A 13,008-nucleotide genomic window follows, 5' to 3' on the forward strand; every position below is an offset into this window, starting at 1 on the left:
GCTGGGTCAAGGAATCAGCTGATGGTGTGTGAGTGAACTCTGAATGGTAAAGGGGCCAGTGCATCTGCAGGAGGAACCCCTCTGAACATGGACAGTCACCTCCAAATGTCCATCCCCAAGATGACAACAGCCCAACCAGAAGACTACATCATGGTTTTTTTTCTAACCCCACCGAAATCTTTGATAGCCATCATCAGATTCCTTGCTTCTTGCTAGAAAATTTTGGGGAATATTTCAAATTATGCAACAGGTTTTTTTCCCCCGGGTTTTTTGCTATTTTGAGTAACATAGTGATGAATACCTTTGTGATCAAAGTTCAGGGTATGAACATTTGCAAGTTTTCCTATCATTTCGACAGACTGTTTACAGATGGATCGTTCCAGTTTGCACTTCTGCCAGGATGCGATGCAAATGGTAATTCCTCTGTATTCCTGTCAGGTTTGGTAATTGCCCAAGTCAGTTCTATATTCAGAAAACTGCTGTTTTGTTTTGTTTTCCAATTAGGGAGTAAAGGGGCTGAACCAGGCCAGAGACAGACATCTGTTGGAAAGTGTAGAACGAAATCCCCTAGATCTTGGGTTACCAGAAGAAATACAGGACACACAGTTCAGTTTGAATTTCAGATAAACAACCAGTAATTTTTCAGCATAGTGTGTCCCAACGATTGTATGGAATAGACTTCTACTAAAAATGTATTGTTTATCTGAAATTCAAATTGCACTGGGTTTCCCACACTTTAGTTTGCTAAATCTAGCAACTCAATCCCCCATTTATCTGCTCTTTTCCTTCACACATCAGAGTGAAGCTCACTACCTCTAACATTTACACGCTCTTACACTATGCTAAGACCATCCTAAGCACTTCTCCAACATTGACTCATTTCATCCTCAGACTAACCCTATTGGTCAGTATTACTATTAGCAGTATTTTTTGGCTTACAGTAATTAAGCAGTTTATTATCTTAAAAGTTTCTGGTTAAGAATCCACATTCTAATGCAGGAAACACAGGTTCCATCCCTGGTCAAGCCCCACATGGCTTGGACCAACTAAGCCTGAGAAATGCAAGTAAGGCCCAATGCAGTCAAATGAATTAAAACTTTTTAGAAAAGCTTCTGGGAGTCAGGCATGTAGGAGGGCTTAGTTGAGTGGTTCCTGCTTGGGGGTCTTTCCTGAGGCTGCCATCAGGACTGGCCCTTGGCTGCAGGCTTCTGACTCGATGCTGGAGGATCCACCCCCAAAGTAGTCCTTCTGGCCAACCTGGCACATTGCTTATGACTGTTGGCAGGAGGCTCTATTACCCCCATTTTACAGGTGGAAAAGTTGAGGCTCAGAAAAGGTAAGGACTCAACCAGGGCAGCAGGTAGCAGAACTGAGGCTGGAACCCAGGCCACCTGACTCTGGACATGAGCCCTAAATTCCTTATCATCTTCACTGTGGATTTACTATTCCCAGTGCATCAAAAAGGAAACAGTTGTAATGAGCTACATCAAGTGCTTCTGTGTGTGACTCAAGGCACAACCAAAACCAAGAGCATGTCGCCCACCAGAATCCTGATCAACTTGGAAAAGACTCATCAGTAATTACCCTATTAATTTACGACACAGTAACAGATGTGCAGAAAGGGCATGGACTTTCTTTCTATAGGCACGTCCCATGCCATCAGGATTATGCTCTTAATTTGCTTTTTCACAGATAATTGGAAAATCCAATCCGTTCCCTACTAGAACAATTATAAACTCGAAATTTATGGAGCCCACATTACCCAGTGCGGGCCACACAATTCTGCAGGTGCAGAAAATCTGACATCAGGGGATGATTTAATTCAAACCTGAGTGCGAAATAGTGCAAATTCTCCTGTTCCGGACCTTATTGCTAATTAACCCTGAGGCTCTGGGAGGCTTGCAGGCTGAACACCCATCTCCCTAATCCTTTCAACATACAGTTGCTTTCCAGCTTCCTCCGTATTCCCCCACAACTCCCCAGTGGGAGATGGCAGGCCACTCCTCCCCAATGAGGTTGGGGTAAATGTGAGAACCAGAGCAGGTGGGCACCACTTGTGGTTGGCTCCAATTCCAGGCACACAGCTGCTGCCCAGCTGCAGGGAGCCAAGTCCCAAAGTTTTCTGAGGATTTTCCCAGCATCTGCTTTCAGGAACTCCCAGGCCTAGAAGCTTTCTCGTGAGCCAAAAGGGTCCAAGTGTCCCATTTCGGATGTGACCAGTGCCTTTCCCAGCCCATTCCTGACCCCATGAACATTTTAATCCTCTCCCACTAAAGCCCCCGGCCCCCGCCACCTCCCGTAGCAATGAGGCCCCATCTGTCTTTCAGCAAGGACTGTCCATCAGAAGACAGGCTTCTGCCCAGACCTTCATCCGTGCCTGGTTCAGAAAGAGCTTGGAACCTCTCCAGCAGTATTAGGTTACCCTTTGCTGTCACTGTGGTTTTACGTTCTATCAGAGAAAAGAAGAGCTGACTCATTGGAAAAGACCCTCTTGCTGGGAAAGATTGAGGGCAGGAGGAGAACAGGGTGACAAAGGTTGGATGGCATCATTGATTCAATGGATGTGAATTTAAACAAACTCTGGGAGATGGTGAAGGACAGGGAAGCCTGGTGCGCTGAAGTCCATGGGGTCATCAAGAGTCAGACATGACTGAGCGACTGAACAACAACAAGAGAAAAGCATCATCTCAGATTTCTCAGAAAAAGCCCTTTTCCCATCCTTCAGAAGCCTCGGGTTATTCACACATTAGCTTTGTAGCAGTCCAGACATTCGACACACAACAGGGTACCAGGGTTCTGTGTCGTTCCTCAAGAGACCCCTGGAGCCTGGCCAACCGTCCTTGCCTTCTTTTTCTGGCCTGCACTCTATTGCTCTGCTCTTGAGGAGCAGGTCTCAAATCATTTGCTCATTCATGCAACAGACCTCCCCAGCCACAGACATGGTGCTGGGCTCCAGAGGGGGCCAGCAAAACAGCAAGAACAGTTATATTTATTGAAGACGTTAATGAGCATGTCAAGCCCTCAGCATATATCACCCAAGTCCACATGGCAGCCCTCTGAGGGAGACAACACTGCCACTCCATCTTGAAAACAACCGGAATTCAGAAGATCGACTCATTGGCTCAAAGGCAGATGGCTAGTGAACAGCAGAGGTACAAACCTCAGAGCCCAAGTCCTCTGCTAAGACTTCGGAACCAACATGAACGCTTGACCACCACGCCACTCGGTGCTGGCGAATGCACAGGTTGCATCTTTGCCACTTGACATAAGGTCCAGGCAACATAAATTGCATCATATGGGACAGACAGAATTGGGATAGAGTGAGGTTCCATTTCTTGCCAGAGCTAAAGGTTTTGTTGAAATATGAAACATGAATGAGGGATTTGCTGTCCATCTCTGATAAATACACAACTGTAACTCCAATTTCCCACCTCTCTCCATATCCACGCCCTTTGCAATAGGATTTTAGGGCCCCTAATATCCAGAAAGAGAGTTCGTTTCTGGACTCCTCGAATACAAGCCATCTTGTGCTTTGCTTTCAGAAGCTGATGCACCCCCAGACACCCAGCATCACCCCTCTCTTTCACACTCCTGCCTCCAGCAGGAGGCCAGCCTGTGGAAAGACGAGTGACCACATGGAGAGGAGCCAGGTCAGCTCAGCCAAGGGCATGCTGGCTCAGACAGCCCTGAGCCAGGCCACCAGCTGATGGCACATTATAAGCCAACCTGCGGACAGCAGCCAAGCCTGGTCAATAGAACCACACAGATGGTTCACAGACTTGTGAGGAAAATAACAAATGACTATTTTTTTAATCCACTAAATTTTAGGATGATCTGCTACAAAGTAGGCTTTCCTGGTTGCTCAGACAGTAAAGAATATGCCTGCAAGGTGGAAGACCCGGGTTTGATCCCTAGGTTGGGAAGATCTCCTGGAAAAGGGAATGGCAACCCATTCCAGTATTCTTGCCTGGAAAATTCCATGGACAGAGAAGTCTGGTGGGCTACAGTCCATGGGGGTTGCAAAGTAATGGCTAACTGAACTGTTCACAGAAGCTAACCCCCAACTTGAAGCATGTTGCTTTATTTCCAAAGACTGATCATTTGAATGTAGGCAGTTCTTGGAGCCGTAATAATTAAGAACCCAAGTAGCAAAAAGATAAAGAAAAAAAGAACCCAAATGGCAATCTGGAGCCATTTTACCCTGAAGCACTTCCTTATAGGAACAAGGTTTTGGGTGAGAAAACTTCCAAGGGACCGCATTTCAAGGCTGGAAAAAAAAAAAATCTACTGGCTCAAAAATACAAACAAACCTTGCAAAACAGAATTGATAAATGCTTCATTACATGCCTTCAAAACATAGCATTGTGTCAACTAGTAAGTACAACTCTACCATATCCACACGTAACTGTGTGAATTAATTCAAATTCAACACGCCCAACCCAAATGAATAATTGCTTCTTAATAAAACACCCAAATGTTGAAAATCATGAGAGTTTGCATTGTGATCTTTTCCACCTTCACTGAACCTAATTCCAGATACCTGTCCAAAGAAAAACAAAGCTTTTGGGGAATTTTGCAGCCCCCGTAAAGTCATCCTGTGCGGCTGCCGGTGCACTTCCTGTAGTCGGTACATAGTAACCCGAGTCTGCTGACCATGACCGTGACCGAGGCCTGTGGAAGCCTATGAACAGCTCTGGGAAAGCATCCTCACTTCTCAGATGAAAAAAGTGAGAACTTGAGAGGCTAATTGCTCCTAAGGGGACATTAGCACTGATCTGAATCAATAAACACGCCAGAATGTGGGGACTCTTGGTGAGAGAGTGGAAGAGCCCCGCGGTTGGCAGGTACCTGTTAGGTGCCCCGGAGAAGAGGTCTGCTTGGCCCTTGCTCCTGTAGCATCCTACAGGTCACCGAGCTCCCAGGCTGATCATGCTCAGTCTGTTGGCTTGCTTTCTGCTGGATGGTGCACCCTGCAGGCAGGAACCAGGCAGTGCTTCCTGTGAGCGCTAAGTGGTGGGCTGAGTGCTGTGATCACGCCGTGAACATGGCAGACTTCAGCTCTACCTGATGAAGGCGACAATAAGCAAAGTGACAAAGGAAGTGTGTGCAGGGCAAAGTCCTCATGAATGAACAAGGAGGCCTGCACCCTCAACTTTACCTCTCCCTCTGGCTCCTTGACCGACCTGCCCCAAAGGGTGAACCCTTCATAGGCCAGCTCTCTGGGCCCTCTGGGAGGTGACCCTGGGGAGGGGCTCTCAGCTCACTGGAGATATGGAGAAGGTGCGAGCAGGGGCAGGTGTGCGGGGAGATGCTCACAGGCGTCCATCTGCTCAGTCTCCCTTCCCCACATCTGGGAGATTCAAGTAAAGGACTCAAGTCTTTCTGGTCACTGAGTTGTGCCTCTTTGTGGCTCCCTCCTGAGACAGGACCATGTGGATGAGGACTTGGTGTGCATAGTGAAGGTCACTAGGAGGAGAGGAATTCAGGAAGCTGCAAGGAGTCTTGGGTGGCTGGAGCATCAGGAGTAACTGGGCAAGATGAGGTTGTTATATTAATAGATAAATACCAGGTATTTGACTATAGGTCCCCAGGTATTGCACGGGGACCTATAGTCAATATCTTGTAATAACCTATAATGGAAAACGATCTGAGATTGTAACACCTGAAACTAAGACCATGTATGTTGTCCATCAACAATAGTTAACTTTTAAAAATAATTAAAAAGATGAGATTGTGGATGAAGAAGGACCAGATCAAATATGGGCTCACAGCCACATGAAGGATCTGCACTCACTTTACCTTAAGAGTATCTGGTAAATAGTGCATTCTTAGGAACTGACTTTTTCCCCCCCAAATACTGACTTAATGTTTATAGAAACCAAGTCAAAAGTGAAACTGTTAGCTGTTCAGTCGTGTCCAACTCTTTGCAGCTTCATGAACTGTAGCCTGCCAGACTCCTCTAGTCCATAGAATTCTCCAGGCAAGGATACTGGAATGGATTGCCATTCCCTTCTCCAGGGGATCTTCCCGACCCCAGGATCGAACCCAGGTCTCCTCCATTGCAGGCAGATTCTTTACCATCTGAGCCACCAGGGAAGACCAAGAGAAAAGGTAAAAACCTCTAGAACTCATCCTATCCCAGTTCTAAGCTGGGATCACAATTAAACTTCCTGAGCCAGTTGGAAGTCCCTCTGTTACCAAATAACTTTGAAGAAGATTCAAGAGTAATTCTGATTCATACTGCTGCTTTCTTATCTCTAACCTCTACCTGCATTTAGGACTCCTTGATCCCAAGTAAATCTATTAGTTACTAGGAAAATGTTTCCCCTGATTTTTGATTCAAGCAACTGAGTACACAAGTACTTAAAATATGAAAGGTTTGACTTTGAAACTTGACACTCTGACCCTGGGTATGACTTGGGTATGGCTGTAGGTGATAGTTTTTTGGGCGACCCTGTAAAGTTTCACACACACACACACACACACACACTCATTGATCTCATTGCTGTTTGAGAGGCAGTCTCCTCTAATATACTTTTCTTAAAAAGAAGGCATATTTTCCCTTTGAGTTTTCTCTTTCCCCCAATTAAAGTCTAAGGGTCTTTCTTGGGTCACAGGGCATGGAGAGAAATAAAGATGGCACCAAGTCTCTTCTGATGAGAATTGCTAGAAGATGTGCCTAGAAAGAAGTCCCTGAATAGGATGGGGAACACATGTACACCCATGGCTGATGGATGTCAATGTATGGCAAAAACCACGACAATATTGTAAAGTAACTAGCCTCCAATTAAAATAAATAAATTTTAAAAAATAATAAAAAAAAAGTTCCTGAATATGTCCGTCAAGATGCATTTCACATGGGCAGGCTGAAAATTGATGAAAACCATAGTTTCTCTTGCAAGCACTTAGTTCCCTTAATTCAAGGCAGACATGATGTCTTAATCAACACCCTTGAGTTACAGCCCCCTGGAATAGAGCCCTATGCATTTAGCTGCCCATATCTCATTTCCCTCACTTTCTGAGAAGAGCATCTACACTTCCTTTGGTCCATGAGCAGAGAGAGTATCAGAGCCCAGGCCAATTCTTATACTGTATCCTCTTGACCCAGTAACTGGTTCAGCTATAGACCAATGACCCAATTTGGTCCAGTCCCAATGAATGCAAGACTTTATAGGAGCAATGGACTCAAACCTCTCTCTTTTCCCTTGGACTTGAAGCCATAAGAACTGGTAATTACTGGATCCTCTTTGGTAAGTTAGAGGAGGATGCCCACATTAGAACTTGTATCCCATTACATGAGCTTCAGGAACTGGAGGGATTTTTCTAAGAGAAGAACATGCTATTTTATGAAATCCAAGTGTAAAATACAGCCAACCAGCAATCACAACAAGTAGAGCCAGAGACAAAGCATCACCAAGAACCAGGCTTCATGCTCTCATGTCTCCTGGTAAGGACTTCATCTGAGGGAAAAAAAGGGGAGCACCTCTCGAGAATATCATAATTCAAGAAAATAAATGCACCAAAGAACTGATGCTTTTGAACTTTGGTGCTGGAAAAGACTCTTGAGAGTCCCTTGAACTGCAAGGAGATCAAACCAGTCAATCCTAAAGGAAATCAACCCTGAATATTCATTGGTAGGACTGGTGCTGAAGCTCCAATACTTTCACCACCTGATTTGAAGAGCTGACTCATTGGAAAACGCCCTGATGCTGGGAAAGATTGAGGGCAGGAGGACCAAAGAGGATGAGATGGTTAGATAGCATCACAGACTCAGTGGACATGAGTTTGAGCAAACTCCAGAGATAGTGAAGGCAAGAGAAGCTTGGCATGCTGCCATCCGTGGGGTCACAAAGTATCAGATTCAACTTAGCAATTGAACAAAAGCAACAACAATGGTCATAGCAGCACTATTTACAACAGCCAAGACATGCTGCTGCTGCTAAGTCGCTTCAGTCGTGTCCGACTCTGTGCGGCCCCATAGACGGCAGCCCACCAGGCTCCCCCGTCCATGGGATTTTCCAGGCAGGAGTATCGGAGTGGGGTGCCATTGCCCTTCTCCGAGCCAAGACATGAAAGCAACCTAAATGTCCATCGACAGAGGAATGGATAAAGGAGATGTGGTACGTATATACAATGGAATATTACTCAGCCATAAAAAAAGAATGAAATAGTGCCATTTGCAGCAACATGGATGGATCTGGAAATTATCACACTAAGTCAGACAAAAACAAATATAGTATATATTTGTCTTACAGTATCATTTACATGTGGAATCTAAAAATCATGATACAAATGAACTAATATCCAAAACAGAAACAGACTCCCAGACTCTCTGAAAAAAAAACTTGTGGTTACCAAAGGAGAAAGGGAGGGAAAGGGTAAATTAGGAGTTCTGGATTAATGTATACACACTACTATATATAAAATAGATAGCCAACAAGGATCTGCTGTATAGTACAAGGAACTATACTCAGTATTTTGTAATAACCTATAAGGGAAAGGAATCTGAAAAAGAAAATATCTATATCTATATATATAGATATGTGTATATAATGGACAACTCAATCATTTTACTATATACCTGAAACTGTACAACGCTGTAAATCAAACTATACTTTAATAAGAAATATACCTTAAAAATGAAATTCAATTAATAGGCACTCCTGAGAAACAGAATGGCAAAGCAGCAGTATTGGGGGCAGAGCAAAAAGCCTTCCAGAAACTTTTAAAATAGGAGATGGGTGGGAGAGATCCTCAGATTGAAAATAGATACCAAGTACTAATTGATACACACTGGAGGGAAAAAAAAAAATCCCCAGCTAGACCCTTGCTACTGAAACTGCAAACCATCAAGGATAAGGAGAAAATTCCTAAATCAACAGAGAGAAGAGACAAATTATGCACATAAGAAAGGCACTGTTAGAAATTTTCCACCATTAATAACTGACACCAGGAGAGAATGAAATAACATTTTCAAGCAACTGAGGGAATACAGCTGTCAACCTAAAATTCTATCCCCAGCCAAACTATAATCTATAAATTCCAAAGTAAAGACATTTCAGATGGACAAGAACATAGAAAACTCACTCCTCATGGAGTACTCCAGTGCAAGCGTTGGCAAACTGCAGCTCACTGACTGTTTTGGCAAATGAAGCTTTATGGAACACAGCCAAACCATCTCATCCACTCACATACGTATTATCGAGGGTTGTTTTTCCAGTTAAAACAGCAGAGTAGCTGCAACAGATGTATATGGCCCAGATGGCCAAAGGTATTTACTATCTGGTCCTTTTCAGGAAAGTTTTGCTAATCCCTGCTCTGTAGGACTCATTATTTGCATGTGTATTTATTCATCCAACACGTTAGATAAGCACCCGCCACGTGTGCCAGACCCAAACACGGTGAGATGAAGGATGGCAGGTTCGTGGTCCAGACAGACAAGCTTAGCAAGGGCTGTGCTCAACAGCCACCCCTCTTTTCTGGGCGATGGTGCCAGGGAGCACCTGGGGAGGTGGAGCCCACAGAGGTGTCTGAAAACAGCAAAATAGAAACCTGTCTTGACCTAGAAAACTCAGTCCCCTTTGAAGCTCATGTTTCAGACAGGGAGCTGGCACTCTGAGATAGCTCATGGGTCATGGAGGTGGTCATGAATTCCTCATCTCTCTCTCTTTCCAGCAACGTCTGCTCTCTCCCACCTCTCCCCAGTGCACAACTGGTGCTGGAACAGCCCAAGTTCCCTGGCCTTTTCCCAGCACAGTGCCCCACATGGACCTTCCCCAAACCTCTGCTGAGGCTCTACCCATCACTTGGGGCGCCCGTACTCCATCGCCTGGCCTGGCTTATTCTTACTTATGTCCTCCCCAAGGAAGTTTTCCTCACCTGCAGACTGTCAATACCCACTTCTTCATCCCATTATATATTACATTATAAGCATCTCTGGTGGAGAAGGCAACGGCACCCCACTCCAGTACTCTTGCCTGGAAAATCCCATGGACGGAGGAGCCTGGAAGGTTGGACATGACTGAGCAACTTCACTTTCACTTTTCACTTTGATGCATTGGAGAAGGAAATGGCAACCCACTCCAGCGTTCTTGCCTGGAGAATCCCAGGGACGGGGGAGCCTGGTGGGCTGCCGTCTATGGGGTCGCACAGAGCCGGACACGACTGAAGTGACGTAGTAGTACTAGTAGTAAGCATCTCTGGAGTGCCTCTATTGCTTATCTCTGTGTCCAGGTGGGCTTTCTCTCCACCCACTTTCTGAGACTGATACATATCTAACACCACGATAGCCAAAGGGGACATTCACACTATGCAATCTACCATGGAGGAAGACGCGGAAAGCCTTTGCTGTGAGTACCTTACATGAGATGAACAGAAGTGTGCTAGAGAAAGTTCTAATGCTTCTGCAGATGGTACGAAATACACCCCCCACCACCATGCCAGCTCCCTCAGGTGGTGTTGAAGGGGAGCTGATACTGGGCACCAGACTTGACCTTGGTGGTTCTTGCCAATTGTATAGATATATAGGAATTGACATACTCCATAATGGAGGTCTGTTCAAAGATGAGAGAGGAGAAGGGAGGAAGGAAGAGAGGGGAGGTGATGAGCTCGTGTTCGATACACGACCTCCCCGATCCCATGGGGCTCTTTCCCCCTGTCACGAATTCTTGATCCCTCTGCCTCTTCCGTTTCTCGCCCACCTCTTGTCACTTAGAGCATCATTCTGGAATGCTGCAAGGATTAATGACACACGCCTGGCAGAAAGTTGCTTGCATTCATTCATTCCAGCCCCCCGCAGTTATTAATTCTTACAATTTCCCCGCACTCAATACCACTCAGATCTCAACAATTCTGAGCATTCCTGCCAGCGAAGAGAAAAGAAATCACATCTTCAGTGACAGAAGGACCCAAGTGGATTCATAATGGTGTGAATAACAGGTAACTTGATTTGCTTCAGCTTTGAGATACTTAAGAATTCATATAAAAGGATTTGGGGCTTTAGAGAATACATGTCTTCCGGGGGTGGGGTGGGATGATTGACTATCCTGACAATTTCTATAAGTCCAATTCCATTACTTTGAAGAACATTCAAAGATACGCTTCCGTAAGAAACTTTTAAGTAAAAATAGGAGTGACTAAAGTTCAGGGCAAACTTTGAAGACTGTATCTTTTCCTTGTGTGAGATTAGGATTAAAAAAATAATTGTCTATGTACATCATTTCTTTCCATTCGGCCTCCTAATAAGGCTGATAGATAAGTGGTAGCCAGTAATCACATCCATTTATAAATGAGGAAACTGAGACTCAGTGTAAAGTTTGTTCCCTGCGGGGATTTAGCAGGCAGCAAAGGCAGGTCTCCAGCTCGAAAAGCCCCTTATGCTGGATTTCCCAGGCCTGCAACCTGGCCAGGTGATGGACCCCATGCTCAGAAGGGCTCCTAGCTTGGTTCCACCATCGCCATCTTGAAATTCTCAGTAATTTTCAACTGTGTTTGTTCAGTGTTGCTGAACCAGTGTCCAACCCACAAGCCAAAATGCTAAGATGCAAAGATGTGCAGCAAAGAAAGGGTTTACTCACATGGCAGCCAGGTGAGAAGATGAGAGACCGACTCCCAGGCGACCCTTCCTGGAGGCAAGGGGTTTGGGCGTTTTCATGGGATAAAAAAAAAGGGCAGTCTTAGGCGAGGGGAAAGCTGGTTGGAAAAAGGTGCAGTAACTGTCACCTACACAGTGTAACCAAGCCCCAGGCCGCTGCATGTTAACAAGCGGAGGTGGGCTTTTCAGCTTCCTGACATCACAAGGTCACCGGGCAGACACTCACACATGGCCAGTTGGAGGGGTGGTTGTCCCATCCAGTCTTAACCGACTTAGCTTGAACTAGACACAGCTGACTCCAAGTTCTTGGAACATATGCAAATATCTTGTTGTTTAGGTGCCCCTTGGAGGACAAGCAATGATTTAAATGACCTTGATGTGTGAAGGCAGGTTACAGGTGTAATGGATTTAACTAATGCGTACCCATGGTTTCACAAGGAGTCCTGCATGGGTGTTCTGCACTGGATCCTGCAAGCCTTGTAGCCCATCTCACACATAACTCCATGGACTCTCCTTCTAGACCTCCACACAGATCCCAGGAGCACTGGGACTCTCTGTCTCCCAGCTCCTGGCACTCCTTGACCCTTCTCCTCCTCTCTGGGTCTGCAGCAGCTATGAGGGCTCGAGCCCAGGAGGAGTGCTTCCCATGAACACTGGCAGCTCCTCCCGTGCTGCCGAACAGCCTGAAGGGTAAATCAGTACCCAATTCTATCAGTTCATCAAAGTCGAAACTCTCTAAAGTTTGTTTAATTAAAACAAGAAGTTCTTGGGCTTTCTCAGGTTAGATGTGCTCAAACCCCAGAATACTAGATTTCTCCTGGCTCTCTGGCTGAGTCTCTTAGTCCCATTCCCTGATGGTCTCCAATGCTTGACTCAAAAGAAAGAAGGAAGGGAGAAGAGCCTGGCACTCCCACCCCCCCAGATGTCTTGTAAGTCTTGGAGGCTTAAAAACATTGTAATTGATAGAGAAGATCAAGCAAACATGGTCACTTCTGGCTTTTAATTCTCAAGAATCGTGAGTAGCAGGGCAAAATAAAATGCTACTCAAGGATCATGAGTAGCAAGGCAAAATAAAATGTGAAGGTCCACTGTTGGCTACGACTGTCTTCTCCCTGGGATCCTGCTCAATACCTCTGTGCCTGTGGGGCCAGAAGACAAAGGTGTGCATCGCTACGAAGCCGACAAGGGTGGCACCAGGGGAAGGAGCCATCGTTCCCCCAAATATATCTCTTCCCAACCACCTTGAATGTTTTATCTTCCTCAGACAGTCCCCCAGATCTGCTCCTTCCTTACAATTCAAGCAGCCCCCTTGCTCATCTTGCTCCATAACTGACTTTAGATGAATCTGCTTCTGGAACTGGAACTGTTTTCCGTCCTCTCCCAGGGCCCACAGAAAGCTGATGTGAAACAATGTG

This window comes from Bos taurus, chromosome 13, assembly GCF_002263795.3.
Source record: "Bos taurus isolate L1 Dominette 01449 registration number 42190680 breed Hereford chromosome 13, ARS-UCD2.0, whole genome shotgun sequence".
Lineage (NCBI taxonomy): Eukaryota > Metazoa > Chordata > Mammalia > Artiodactyla > Bovidae > Bos > Bos taurus.